The following is a 14,973-nucleotide window of genomic DNA, read 5'->3' on the forward strand; positions in this document are numbered from 1 at the left end:
CCTCCTGTGTAATCGGTACCATCGCCGCACATTAAGCAGTCACACAGCATTTACATCAGATCTGACCAGCCGCAAACACTGCAGCTCTCCTGACACGCAGAGACGTCTCATGCTGCAGCTGCCATCGCAATGGCTAATTTATACACACACATGACATGGCAATCACACGGACAGACAAGCCTGCAGGACATGGCGATCACACGGACAGACATGCCCATGACATGGCGATCACACGGACAGACATGCCTGCAGGACATGGCGATCACACGGACACACAAGCCTGCAGTTTTCTGTCCACCCCCGTTACCTCCCCCAAACGCTGTCACCCTGCCACTCACTATGTGATGTATTCCTCTTTGCATCCATAATCACAATGTGATCACTGCGCAAACAATCGATTTGTGTAGATTTCGGCAATGCATCCACTGCTGAATCAGCTTTTATATACTAATATAATACAATATAATATTTCTACTTCAGGGTCCACAGGGTGACCTTGGGGTATAGCTGGATCCTCGGGCACCACGGAGTTAAAGATTTTAGCTGCTCCCAGGATGCACTTGGGTCCATCCTCCTCTATACCCCGCCCCCGGGCCACAGGCACCTCAGTTTAAGCTGGTGCCCGGCCAGAGTCGGGTCACCCTGCGGGGGGGGGGTTGCAGCCCCCTAAAGCTTTTTATTTTATAACTTAGTTAACTTTATTTTTTTACTATAGTTTTTTTCTCCAGAGCGGCAGCGATGGGCTGTCTGTACAGACGCCCATGCTGCCGCTCCTCCCTGCTGGTGCCGCGACGCCAGTACTGAACTGGGGATCGCGGCGGGGGAAGCCAGAGTCTGTACTAGCCGGACTCTGCTTTCCCCCGGGACTGCTGCCGGAGACGCCGGGGAGATCAAGGTAAGCCGCGCACCGCTGATTAGCGGCGGTGCACGGGTTCCTCTTAAATGCAGTCCCATGCCCCCGGTCTAGGGGACAGACCGAGGGCGCTAGCAGTGGCGGCGGGCTCCCCCTCCATTGGAGGCATACCCCGCCAGACCACTAGACCACCAGGGTGAATAACGCGGCAAGCGGGATGCCGGAAACCCGGGGGTTAATATGTTAGCCAGGGGAGGAAGCCTTGCCTGTCTAGCGGCTCAGCGTGCCTTTCAGCTAGTAGTCTGGCGTCGCTGAGCTGCAGTTACTCGGGCCACTCCTCTGAGGTCTCCAGCAGCCATTTTCTCTGTGGCAGTGCAGATACTCTTAGGGAGCATGCGGACCTGTCCCCCTGTGTACCTCTCCCCTGCAAAAGGACAGTGTACACAGCACTATAGCCCTCCCAGACACTGAATCTGGGCAGGTTGATTGTAGTGGAAAGGTGCAGTGAGTATATCTTCCTGCATGGTATGTGACTTTTGCTAGTGCTGCCTGTCTGCTAATTTCTACTTACTGTCAGCCTATACCTATCCCTTCTCCTACAAGCCCTACAGGTGTGCGGGGGAAGGGTGTTTCTACTGACCTCACTTATATAGATCACGTGTTTGTGAGGTCCGTCACATACGGTTGTGTGCTACACAGTACCATATTGTGGGCTGTTGTCCAGCATACTGGTGAGTGCGCACGTTTTCTTCCTATGTCATAACTGTATATTTAATTATATAGTCTGTCATGTCTGAGGAGGAGATTGAGCACTCCGTGGCTCCGGTATTGTTTTCCTGCAGGCGCTGTTCTGCAGGAGTGGAGGAGGATTTGTCGCAGGACGGCCTGTGCGGACGGTGCCAGGCGATCCCTGGTACGTCTAAACCTATGTCGCAGGAGCCACCATGGGCGATGTTTTCCCAGGTGCTGGTGTCCATCGCGGACCGTCTGTCGGTCCCGACTGCCGCCCCTACTAGGGCATTGCCCCAGCCTACCATCCCCCATTCCCCGGGTGTCCCACAATTATTGCAGACTCCCCCGGGTCTCAGCCTGTTGGTCCCTATGCGGGGTTGCCAATGTATATACAGTCCACCCCTGTGGCGCAGCAGGCTGTGGTGCCATTTCAGGCTCCTGTGGCAGCTCCACCCTGGGTGGATGCGCTTTCCCACACTATCCAAGATTCCCATGTAACACGCCTCATCAGGAGTGCTACTTTGCCATTGCCGTCTATATCCTCGCTGAAGGATCCTATGGACAGGAAGTCTATTTACTCTCAGGGGCTGTAGCCCGGCCGTCCATGGCCATCTCCTGGGTGGCCAAGGCCATTGAGGGTTGGGCCAACGCCTTGGAGGATACGTTTACGGATGAAGCTCCGGATGTCCAGAGGGCGTTGTTAGGACAGATGAGAGATGCCGCTTCCTACATTGGAGAAGCATCTTTGGATGCTAGCCTGCTGACCTCTAGGGTTTCGGAGGCAGCAGTGTCTGCTCGCAGATCCTTGTGGTTGAGGTCTTGGAGAGCAGACGTTGATTCAAAGAAAGGCTTGGAGGCCTTACCTTTTAATGGAGAGTTACTATTTGGTCCGGACCTGGACAAAATAGTAGATACCCTGGCAAAATCCAAGTCAGCCTTCCTCCCTTCTGCTACGACACCCGCTAAGGTCCGAAGCTCGGCCTTTCGCTCCTTTCGGGTTCAGGGCAAGGCAAAGGGTCATTCCTTCCCTTGGCAGTCTGCAACCAAGACTGCCTCGAAGCTAAAGAAGCAAGCCTGGAGTGCTAGGCGCCCTTCTTCCAAGCAAGAAGATAAGCCTTCTGCGTGATGGGACGGGCCTCCCTCTGGGGGACCCCAGAGTGGGAGGCCGACTTCTTCAATTTGCCCAGTGCTGGCACAATACCACCACGGATGCCTGGGTGCGAGAAGTGGTCTCCCAGGGGTACGCCCTGTTGTTTCGGCACAGGCCGCCTCGCCAGTTTTTTTGCATTAGCCCTTCTCAGGACAAAACCAAGGCCTTGCAGGTTCAGGAAGCCATAGAGGCCTTGCTGACGGCGGGGGTCATTATACCCGTACCACAATCTCAACGTGGGATGGGGTATTACTCTATGCTGTTTCTGGTGCAGAAACCCAATGGCTCTCATCGCCCCATCAATTTGAAGTCCCTGAACAGGTTTCTCAGGGTTCCCAAATTCAGGATGGAAACTTTGCGTTCCATCATTCTGGCGATGGAACCGGGGGATTATATGGTCTCCCTGGATATCCAGGACGCCTACCTCCATGTGCCTATAGCAACATCGCACCAACGGTTTCTGCGGTTTGCTATTCTCCACTACCAATTCAGGACTCTACCCTTTGGCCTCTCCACGGCACCAAGGGTATTTACCAAGGTGATGGCGGTCATGGCGGCTCACCTTCGGAGCCAGGGGATACGGTTGCTACCGTATCTAAACGACCTCCTCTTGCTGGCAAGCTCCCCGGAGGTACTGATCCAGCATCTCCACCTGACGATCGCTTGTCTACAGGCGCATGGGTGGTTGATCAACTGGAAGAAGTCCTCCCTCTTCCCATCACAGCGGATGGTTCATTTGGGGGCCCTGCTGGACTCTCGTCAGCAACGGATTTTTCTGACTCCAGAGAAGGTCTCCTCCTTACAGCTGCGGATTCACAGTTGTCTAAGCAGTGGCAGAGTGTCGGTGCACTCAGCAATGAGAGTTTTGGGGTCCATGGTGTCGGCATTTGACATGGTGGAGTTTGCCCAGTTCCATTCCAGGCCCCTGCAGAGGCTGATTCTTTGTGGAATGGATTACCACACAGGATCCGCTCTCAGATGCTGGTGTTGTCCTCGGAGGTGCGTCTGTCCCGGGCCTAGTGGCTACAGACTGCTCATCTCCTCGAGGAGCGCCCCTTTTGGATCCCGGAATGGGTTCTGCTCACGACAGATGCCAGTCTCCGGGGTTGGGGGGCGGTGACAGGCTCCTTGTCACTTCAGGGTCGTTGGTCGGCGGAGGAAGCAATTCTTCCCATCAACATCCTGGAACTGCGGGCAGTGTACAGAGCCCTGCAGTCGTCCGGCACCGCTCTTCACGGAAGGGCCGTTCAGGTGCAGTCAGACAATGCCACCACGGTGGCGTGCATCAATCACCAGGGAAGGACTCGCAGTCGAGCTGCGATGTCGGAGGTGTCCCGCGTCCTGGCTTGGGCAGAGCGCTATCTTCCAGCTCTCTCGGCAGTCTTCATCCCGGGAGTCCTCAATTGGGAGGCAGACTTCCTCAGCCATTACGACGTGCATCCCGGGGAATGGTCGCTTCATCCAGAGGTATTCCAACTACTCGTGGACAAGTGGGGGCTGCCAGAGCTGGACCTGATGGCGTCCCGTCACAATCACAAGCTGCCCGTGTACGGGTCGACAAGGGACGCAGGCGCAAGTCTGATAGACGCGCTGTCGGTGAAATGGCTGTTTCGCCTGGCTTGTTCCCGCCGATATCTCTGCTGCCTCGAGTCCTGCGCAAGTTCAAGCAGGACGGAGGCACACTGATCCTGGTGGCCCAGAAGGCCGTAGTACTCCGATCTGCGGAGCCTGTCCATCGACACTCCGTACCTCCTACCTCAACAGCCGGACCTGTTGTCTCAGGGGCCCTGTCTTCACCCGGATCTGGGTCGACTATCTTTGACAGCGTGGCTCTTGAGACAGCCGTCCTGAGGTCTCGGGGCTTTTCTAGCTCCGTTATTACCACCTTGCTGAGGGCGCGCAAGCCTGCTTCCGCGAGGATCTACCACAGAGTGTGGCACACTTACTTTCAGTGGTGGGAGGCCAGAAGATATGATCCCCAGGTGTTCTGGGCTTCGCGTATTCTGGCTTTCCTTCAGTCGGGTTTGGAATTAGGATTACGTCTTTCCTCACTGAAGGTGCACGTGTCTGCTCTGTGGATTGCTGCTATGCCGGACGTACACACCTTTTTCCAGGGTGTTTTGAGAATCCAGCCTCCCTTTGTGCCACCTGTGGCCCGTGGGATTTGGTGGTGGTTCTTCGGGCCTTACAGGGTCCTCCTTTTGAGCCCTTGGAGTCAGTGGAGCTCAAGTGGCTAACTTTTAAGACTGTGTTCCTATTGGCAATTGCTTCTGCCAGGAGGGTTTCGGATTTGGGGGCGCTTTCCTGTCGTCCCCCCTTTCTGGTTTTTCATCAGGACAGAGCGGTGCTTCGCACTCGTCCTGATTTCCTGCCTAAGGTGGTTTCCAGGTTCCACATTAATCAGGAAATTGTTGTACCAGCTTTTCAGTCGCCTGATCTTTCGGCTGGGGAGGCTTCCTTAGATGTTGTCCGTGCACTCCAGGTTTATGTGGACTGGACTAGTTCTGTGAGGAAGTCGGATTCTATGTTTATCCTCTTTGGTTTTCACAAGAGGGGTTGGCCTGCCAACAAACAAACTCTAGCCCGTTGGCTTCGTTCTGTTATTATTGAGGCTTATATGCAGGAGGGTTTACCTGCTCCAGCCTCTGTTAAGGCTCATTCCACTCGGTCTGTGGGGCCTTCTTGGGCTGCTAGCCATGGCGCCTCTGCTGTTCAGCTTTGTAAGGCGGCCACCTGGTCTTCCATTCAGACTTTTTTGAGGTTCTATGCATTTGATACCTTTGCCTCTCAGGATGCATCCTTTGGGCGCCGGGTTCTATCAGCACAGGAGCGTCCCCGCCCTTAGTTGGACTGCTTTGGGACATCCCCAAGGTCACCCTGTGGACCCCTATGGACCCTGTAGAAAACAAGAGATATGGTAAGAACTTACCTTTGTTATCTCTGTTTCTACGAAGTCCATAGGGTCCACAGGGCACCCGCCCTGACGCACCTGGCTTCATATGGGCTCTGTGACTGGTCACCGGTTTTCCGTCTCCCATTTCTGTGAGTATGGTTCTTGTGTGTTCCAGTCTTCCTTCTCTCTGTTTCGTCTCCTCCTCCGGCCTTGGCTGCTTACCAACTGAGGTGACTGTGGCTCGAGGGCGGGGTATAGAGGAGGTTGGACCCAAGTGCATCCTGGAAGCAGCTAAAAGCTTTAACTCCGTGGTGCCCGAGGATCCAGGATCCAGCTATACCCCAAGGTCACCCTGTGGACCCTATGGACTTCGTAGAAACAGAGATAACAAAGGTAAGTTCTTACCATATCTCTTGTTATCCACACGGATGTCACCAACGTAGAGCTCCAACAGGTTCCTCCTGTAAATGTCTTCAGTTTCCTTATTCTATCAGATCAGAGTTTCCCAAACTCCGCTATTACAGGACAGGTTTTACCACATTTTCTTCTTCAGGGTCCATAGGGGGTCCACGGGGTTGACCTTGGGGTATAGGTTGGGAACCAAATCCGGGCACCATGCAGTTAAAGCTTTCAGTTCCCTGGATGCACTGGGTCCACTCCCTATAATCCTGCCCCCAAGCCAGAGGCACCTCAGTTTGAGTAGGTGCCCGGCCGTAGTCGGGTCACAGTTATCGCGGGGGGGGGGGCTGATTAGCAGCCCCTAAGCTACTTTTAATTTTATTTTAAAATTTTTTATTTATTTTTGGACTCTTCTGAGTCGCAGCTGTCCATAGGACGTCCAAGCTGCCGCTCCATCACCCCGCTGGCGCCGCGATGCCAGTGCAGATCTGGGGACCCCAGAGTCTGTGCTAGCCGGACTCTGCGGGTGCCCTGGACTGTGGCCGGATCAACGGGGAGCAGGTAAGGTCACGGGTCACCACTTGCGGTGATCTGCGCATTTCTGCAGTCTATTGTATTTGGGGACAGACCGGAGGTGCTGGCAGTGGCGGCGGGCCCCCCGCATGTCCACTAGACCACCAGGGACTTAACGATCGGCAACGGCATCCCGGGGGTTAATAGCCGGCCAGGGGAGGCAGCCTTCCCTTTCCAGTGGCTTAGCTTAGCGCGCCTTTCCAGCGGAAGGTCTGGCGTCCCTGAGCTGCTTCCTCCGTGGGCCACGCTTCCTCTGAGGTCTCCTGCGGCCATTTTACTGTGGTGCAGCAGATCTCCTAGGACTGCAGTTGGTCCAGTCCCCCTGCGTACCTTACCATTTAGGTCAGTGTATACAGCGCTGTAGCCTTCCCAGACACTGAATCTGGGCAGTTGAATGTAGTGCCATGTGCAGTATATTATATGTAATGTTTATATATATGTCTGCATTGTATGTGACTTATGCTAGTGCTGACTGCTTTTTCTCTCACCTGTCAGTGTATATCTATCCCTTGTCTTTACAATCTGCCCTAATACAGGTGTGCCTAGGATTGGTCACATACTGGTGCGTGCTGCTCGATGTAATATGTTAGATGGAACTGTGTGTTGCATACGCTGACAATGGGTCCCTGCAGCTAATCTTAGCACCACAACGATTCTAAGAAACACAAGATGGCGTAATAAACGCCCTGTGGTTACTTCCCAGCCTGCACTGCTGTCTAACACAGATCGTCAGCCAAGGGTGAACTGGATGATGTATCGGACTCCTATCCCTTTCACACGAGGGGGAGCCTAAATCAAGTATTATTATCCCTGCCTGGGTGCTGGCGGTCAAGTCCATCCTAGTTATAGCATTCCTAGGGGTAAATTTACTAAAGTGAGAGTTTTTAGAAGTGAGTTTTAAAAGTGATGTTGCCCTTAGCAACCAATGAGGTTCTACTTAACATTTAACCAGCACCTTCTAGAAGATAATAGATAGAATCTGATTGGTTGCTATGGGCAACAATCCTTTTAAAACTCACTTCTAAAAACTCTAAATTTACCGCCAAGTGTTACTAAAGAAGGAAACTATATTCTTGTAATCTTGCAATAAAATGATTTTGATGTAGACATTTCTGCCTCATTGCTGTGTTTAGTAATCATACACTAAATTATAATTTATTATTATTGTATTGAGATGTGGGGGGAAGGGGGAGGTGGAGGATTAGGGTTAAGGTGAGGGGAGGGATTAGGGTACTTACCTCCAGGCATTGGGATTCTGACCACCGGTATCTGAATGGCCAGTGTCCCAACCTTAATATTAATACCATGGTTCCCATATATTGTGATATATGTTTAGGGCAGTGATCAATAATGAAAAGTATAACATGGGAGAATCCACCACATGTGATCCATAACAGCCCATATGTGGGATCATGTAATGGGTACAAGGACCTGTGTATGAGCCTATCTGATGGGTCACAGCGACTCCCTATGTCAGTAATGTGTCTGCTCTATGTCAGTCATACAGATATAATAGGACAGTTCCCCCTTATACATGGACTAATGTACCTGCCCCTCTGCACATCCCCAGCTTTGGTCTGAGGAGGAGGATGCTGGGAATTGTCACTGGAATCATAAACACCTGCCCACCTCCTGTGACTGCCCTGACAGACTCTGGGCTTAGCCAATCAGCAGTGTCCTCTATCATTGCCAGGCAGAGCTGCTCTGTAGTGACATACTGAGTATTACTGTGACATCATAGACACCTGACCGCTGCCCAAGCTGTGTGTCTGGTGGAAGAGTCTGGAGTAAGTGGGTGATGGCCGGGCCACAGGAGACAGTCACAGTGATCCAACATCAGAACTAATATGTCAATAGTGAGGAAACATTGGAACCTCAGCCTTGTTGGGGTAAACCATCGAACATTGGAACCAAGCCATCGATGGTGTGATCTGGCAACATGTATAATGCTGACATGAGAATGATGACATTAGTCAAGCTGTAGAAAGTCGCCATATTCTCCCTGGTGGCCCAGCAGCTACTCACCTGCTCCTGATGGCTGCAGCAGCTTCCGTGTCCCAGCGGTCATGTGACTTCACACCTGGGCGCAGGCCTGAGAAAGACCCCAGCGGCCGTGTATCTGCCTCCCAACATGGCTGCTGCAGCTCTCCTGCCTGAGAGGTGACTGTGTCACTGACTCCAACTAATAGTGTCCCCATCAGATAGAAATTACGGGGAGATATAGAGGCCGTGAGGCTGGTGAGTACATTCTGGGAACGGACTGAGAAGTTAACCAATCTAACTCTAACCAGTAGTAATGATATATTAGCAAAGGAGAAAGTACTAACTGCACAGAGTAATCAGTGTATTAACTCTACTATTCAGGATAACCGCTGTACCCAATTCCCTTCCTTACTCTGAATACAAAACACAGCAGGCTCTCCCATAGTCACACACAGCAGGCTCTCACACAGTCACACAGCAGGCTCTCCCATAGTCACACACAGCAGGCTCTCCCACAGTCACACACACAGCAGGCTCTCCCATAGTCACACACAGCAGGCTCTCCCATAGTCACACACAGCAGGCTCTCCCATAGTCACACACAGCAGGCTCTCCCATAGTCACACACAGCAGGCTCTCACACAGTCACACAGCAGGCTCTCTCATAGTCACGCTCACAGCAGGCTCTCTCATAGTCACGCTCACAGCAGGCTCTCTCCCACAGTCACACACACATTCACACAGCAGGCTCTCTCATAGTCACGCTCACAGCAGGCTCTCTCCCACAGTCACACACTCACAGCAGGCTCTCCCATAGTCACACACAGCAGGCTCTCCCATAGTCATACACAGCAGGCTCTCACACAGTCACACAGCAGGCTCTCTCATAGTCACGCTCACAGCAGGCACTCTCCCACAGTCACACTCACAGCAGGCTCTCACACAGTCACACAGCAGGCTCTCTCATAGTCACGCTCACAGCAGGCTCTCTCCCACAGTCACACACTCACAGCAGGCTCTCACACAGTCACACAGCAGGCTCTCTCATAGTCACGCTCACAGCAGGCTCTCATAGTCACACACTCACAGAAGGCTCTCACACAGTCACACACTGTCACACAGCAGGCTCTCACAGTCACACAGCAGGCTCTCTCATAGTCACGCTAACAGCAGGCTCTCTCCCACAGTCACACACTCACAGAAGGCTCTCACACAGTCACACAGCAGGCTCTCATAGTCACGCTCACAGCAGGCTCTCATAGTTACGCTCACAGCAGGCTCTCACACAGCAGGCTCTCATAGTCACGCTCACAGCAGGCTCTCATAGTCACGCTCACAGCAGGCTCTCATAGTCACGCTCACAGCAGGCTCTCAGTCATGCTCACAGCAGGCTCTCATAGTCACACACAGCAGGCTCTCACACAGTCACACAGCAGGCTCTCATAGTCACGCTCACAGCAGGCTCTCATAGTCACGCTCACAGCAGGCTCTCATAGTCACGCTCACAGCAGGCTCTCATAGTCACGCTCACAGCAGGCTCTCATAGTCACACACAGCAGGCTCTCTCATAGTCACTCAGCAGGCTCTCATAGTCACGCTCACAGCAGGCTCTCATAGTCATGCTCACAGCAGGCTCTCATAGTCACACACAGCAGGCTCTCACACAGTCACACACAGCAGGCTCTCTCATAGTCACGCTCACAGCAGGCTCTCACACACAGTCACACAGCAGGCTCTCATAGTCACGCTCACAGCAGGCTCTCTCCCACAGTCACACAGCAGGCTCTCTCATAGTCACACTCACAGCAGGCTCTCTCCCACAGTCACACACACATTCACACAGCAGGCTCTCTCATAGTCACGCTCACAGCAGGCTCTCTCCCACAGTCACACACACATTCACACAGCAGGCTCTCTCATAGTCACGCTCACAGCAGGCTCTCATAGTCACACACAGCAGGCTCTCATAGTCACGCTCACAGCAGGCTCTCTCATAGTCACACACAGCAGGCTCTCTCCCACAGTCACACACACAGTCACACAGCAGGCTCTCTCATAGTCACGCTCACAGCAGGCTCTCTCCCACAGTCTCACACACAGTTACACAGCAGGCTCTAACACAGTCACACATAGCAGGCTCTCATACACAGTCACACAGCAGGCTCTCCCACAGTCTCACACACAGTTACACAGCAGGCTCTCACAGTCACACATAGCAGGCTCTCATACACAGTCACACAGCAGGCTCTCTCACAGTTACACAGCAGGCTCTCACACAATCAAAATATACATAGAATATAATAACAAAAATACTAGCTTTGAAATTAACAAAAGATGGATTCTAAAGGGCCAGTTTATGCGCCTTCGACGCAATTATATCGGCATAGAGATGTTTTCAAGACAAGCTAGAGATATGCTCCATACTTTCAAACAATGGTGTTAACCAGAGACTTTATTAGAACTGGCATATACAGAGGTCCATTTAATGGATAGACAAAAACTGCTTATGCCTAATGCTGCATACACGTAAAGATTTTCTGTCCAACCATCCAACTAGGTGATTGGTGGGAATGAAAATCTGGTAATGTATGGGAGTAACTGATGATCAGCGATTTGCTCCTAAATGCCAGAAAACAGATGAAAATGGCGTCAGACAAGTTTGTTAAATGTTTGACCTAAACAATTTGTTTAAACAACAGTTTTTGTCCATTTTCCGGCATTTTGGGAGCAAATTGCTGATTGTCATTTACTTTCATACCTTACCGGATTTTCATTCCAACCAATCAACTAGTTGGATGGTTGGACAGAAAATCAAACCCACTGGCACGCCTGCAATTTGCCAACCACCCCCTCCCGTCACCACCCCCAAAAGTCACCTCCTGCCACTCACTCTGCGATGGGACTGCCTGATGTCTGCGATCGCAGTTTGCTTGCTGTGTAATCACAGTGGTGAGTTCGCGCACACGCAGTGATGCATACCCATGCACAGAACGCAACAATCAGCCGATTGCGTGCGTATTAGTCACTGCGATCCTTGCTGCATCAGCCGATTGCATGCGTATTAGTCACTGCGATCCTTGCTGCATCAGCCAATTGCGTGCGTATTAGTCACTGCGATCCTTGCTGCATCAGCCGATTGCGTGCGTATTAGTCACTGCGATCCTTGCTGCATCAGCCAATTGCGTGCGTATTAGTCACTGCGATCCTTGCTGCATCAGGCCCTGTAACTCTAAGTTTATTGTATATCTGCTCACATGTGATTGGGGTCTCTTTTATGTGGGACGTACTATCAGACTCCTATGTACTAGGGATCATTGTCAGAAGATTATTAATAGAAGTACTATGCATAGTGTTCCACGACACTTTTACCATAAGCATAATAGTGATCCCGCCTGTCTTATAATCACTGGGAGTGAAATGTTCTCACTGACAGCTAGAGGGGGTAATCCATTTATCCATCCATTTAGTGTAGTAGTGAGGTCTATGGGGTAATAAGATTTAACCCTCTATACCCTGGTGGTTTGAACGAATCGATGGAGCTCAACTCTGTCATCAGTTGAGCATTGCTATAATGGACTTAAATGTATATTTCTGTATTTCCTTGTATCTGGGTATATATATATATATATATATATATGTGTGACCTGCCTGTGGTGAGCAATAAAGGCTATTGATAGATTTTACCCAGTCTATGTGATTCCTGTCACATTTGGTGCCCAACCAGGGACCTTGCTGGATACTACTACGCAGCAAGAGCCCAGATACAGTGACCGGATCCACCCCAGCAGCAGTGAGATGCTTTGCAGGACTCTACCCACTGCGCAGTGGCTTGGTGAGTGAGACATTTTACTAGCAGCTGGGTGGGTGAGTGTGGCAGGAAAGCCATAAAATGGCAGTTGTTCACAGTGATATGTCTGTGTATAAGCAAATTGTGCACAATATAAAAACTGCTTAATTCCTATGTATGTGGTTGAAAGGCCAGGGAATGTTGGGCAGTTTTAAGAGAAGCCAGCTGATATAGATTGCTGGGGAACTGGCTTCCAAAAGAGAATTTATAAAGCCTCCTAAGTTTGTCCATAAAGGGATAAAGCAGTGTAATATGGAGGAATTGATGAAAGCGTTTGCTGAATTGGCTGTAGGGCAGGAGACCCAAATTCAGTTATTACATGCAGAGTTAACTGAAGTGAGGACAGGTGGGCAGGAGTGAGAGGTGTTACAGAACTTAAAGACAGAGGTTGGGAATCACTGGCCTAAACCTTCAGGTGATTTAAGATTCTGCAATGATTTTCGCAAATTAAATAAAGTGTCACAGTTTGATTCCTATCCGATGCCCCAGGTGGATGAGCTGTTGGAGAATCTAGGAAACCATGAGTATCTCACCACCCTAGATCTGACAAAAGGGTATTGGCAGATTCCTTTAACTGAAGCTGATAATGCCAAAACAGCCTTCTCTACCCCAGGTTTGTTTCAGTATAAAAAGCTGCTGTTTGGTCTGCATGGGGCTCCGGCAACCCTACAGAGGGCTATGAACAGGTTGCTGCGACCTCACAGTCATCTTTAGCCCCGACTGGGAGTCACAGCTACCAAGAGTAGAAGCAGTGTTGCAATCTTTACAGGCACATTGGTTTACTGCTAATCCTGTGTAGTGTGCCATTGGAATGGTGAGGGCAAAATATTTGGGATATATTGTAGGCAGAGGGCAGGTAAAACCTCAGCCCAGTAAGGTGGAGGCGGTCCTTACATGGCCTAAACCCAAATGTAAATCCCAGCTCAGAACATTCCTTTTGCCACTAGGGCAGCACCATTAACTGAGTGTCTTAAAAAACAGTCCTCAGACAAGATAGTGTGGTCTAGAGCAGCAGAAGCTGCATGGCAGGATTTAAGGCGCTCCTTGCGTGCAGAACCTGTTTTGCAGGCTCATAACTTTAAAAAGAAGTTTATATTGCAGACAGATGCCTCAGGTACGGGATTGGGGGCAGACCTTTCCCAAGTGGTAGACGGGGAAGAGAAACCCAACCTCTACCTTAGCTGGAAATTGCTGCCCAGGGAGCGCAAGTACTCAACTGCGGAGCAAGAGTGCTGGGCAATTAATTGGGCAACTTTGTATAGGGAAAAGGGGATGAGGATATCCTAAGCACTGGTGGGACTACTGACAGAATCACTTGTATAGTAGATGTATTCCAAAACAGACAGCAATTTTGGAACCACCCCTATTTACAGGGAGTTAGCTAGGTAGTCACCGACTATTACATTGAAGGGCAGATATCCTTTATATTTCCTTATATAAATCCCCTTCAATATATACATATTTTCGCCTTTTTGACCACAGTGTCATAATTTTTGTGTCTGACCCATATTGGGATTTAGAGATCGGATATATATATAAAACTTTTTCCCTATCTCTTATCAGTCACTCATAACTGGACCCACTGTGGCCCAGATTACATATTGTGTTTGTTTTTTTTCAGTGTTCACGTATAGATGTTTGTCACATTATTTCATTATTTTAATAGCACACATATTAAAAGCTACGTTTTATAATATAGTAGTTTGAGTGCCCCACAAAAAGAGAGTATCTTTCTCTTTCTTCTCAATTAATTGGGCAGTAGACTCATTAAAATATTATTGGTTGGGGCTGGAGTTTGTGTTGGTTACAGATCAGGCCCCTTTACAGTTGATGCACATGAACAAAGTAGTGAATGCTCGTGTAACCCGCTGGTTTTTGTCTTTGCAGCCATTTAAGTTTGAGGTGCAGCATCGTCAAGGGAAACAGCCCCTCAATGCTGATGTACATTCCAGAAGGTTTGTTGGGCCTGATCCTCCAAACAACCCTATGGTGAAGCTAGAGGAGGAGGAGGAAGGTGAGGATGACAAACTGGAGAAAATTGTAGAGAGCTGTGTACCCGGACAGATGGCACAAATAGATGTGGGCGAGGCAGATAGCTCACCTGAAAGTGTTTTCGCATCACCAGGGTGGTTGAAGCTAAGAGGGGAGGAGTGTGACAGGGTTAGCATAATTCCACAGGAAGTAAATGTGGAATATCCAGATCTCCCAGGTTTGGCAGAGCGTTGGCATTCGGATTGTGTTATGTCCAGTTCAGGTGTTGATCAATCAGTGCCTGGAAATGCAGCCGATTACAGACACCTGTGGGAAGCTGGTTTAAGAACTGCAGAGACACTGGCACAACTGAGCCTGATGGTGAGATAGTCACCCAGCTTATAGGTCCTGGGGTGACTAGTGTTAGGGTTCCAGGACCTGCGAGTCCACTGAAGAAACATTGCTGTTTGGAAGACTTTATGTATTATCTTGCCTGTGAAACTGCCATGTCCTGTAAACCTGACTGTGGTGAGCAATAAAGCTACTGATGGATTTTACCCAGTCTATGTGAT

General features: G+C 50.5%; 1 protein-coding gene across 1 annotated transcript in view; it reads right to left on the minus strand.

The window, feature by feature from the left end:
* Positions 1–14,973, minus strand: part of LOC148504717 (uncharacterized) — a 90,765-nt gene that overhangs the window by 49,559 nt on the left and 26,233 nt on the right. The window lies entirely within an intron of this gene.

This window comes from Taudactylus pleione, unplaced genomic scaffold (assembly GCF_031769625.1).
Source record: "Taudactylus pleione unplaced genomic scaffold, aTauple2 ptg000459l, whole genome shotgun sequence".
Lineage (NCBI taxonomy): Eukaryota > Metazoa > Chordata > Amphibia > Anura > Myobatrachidae > Taudactylus > Taudactylus pleione.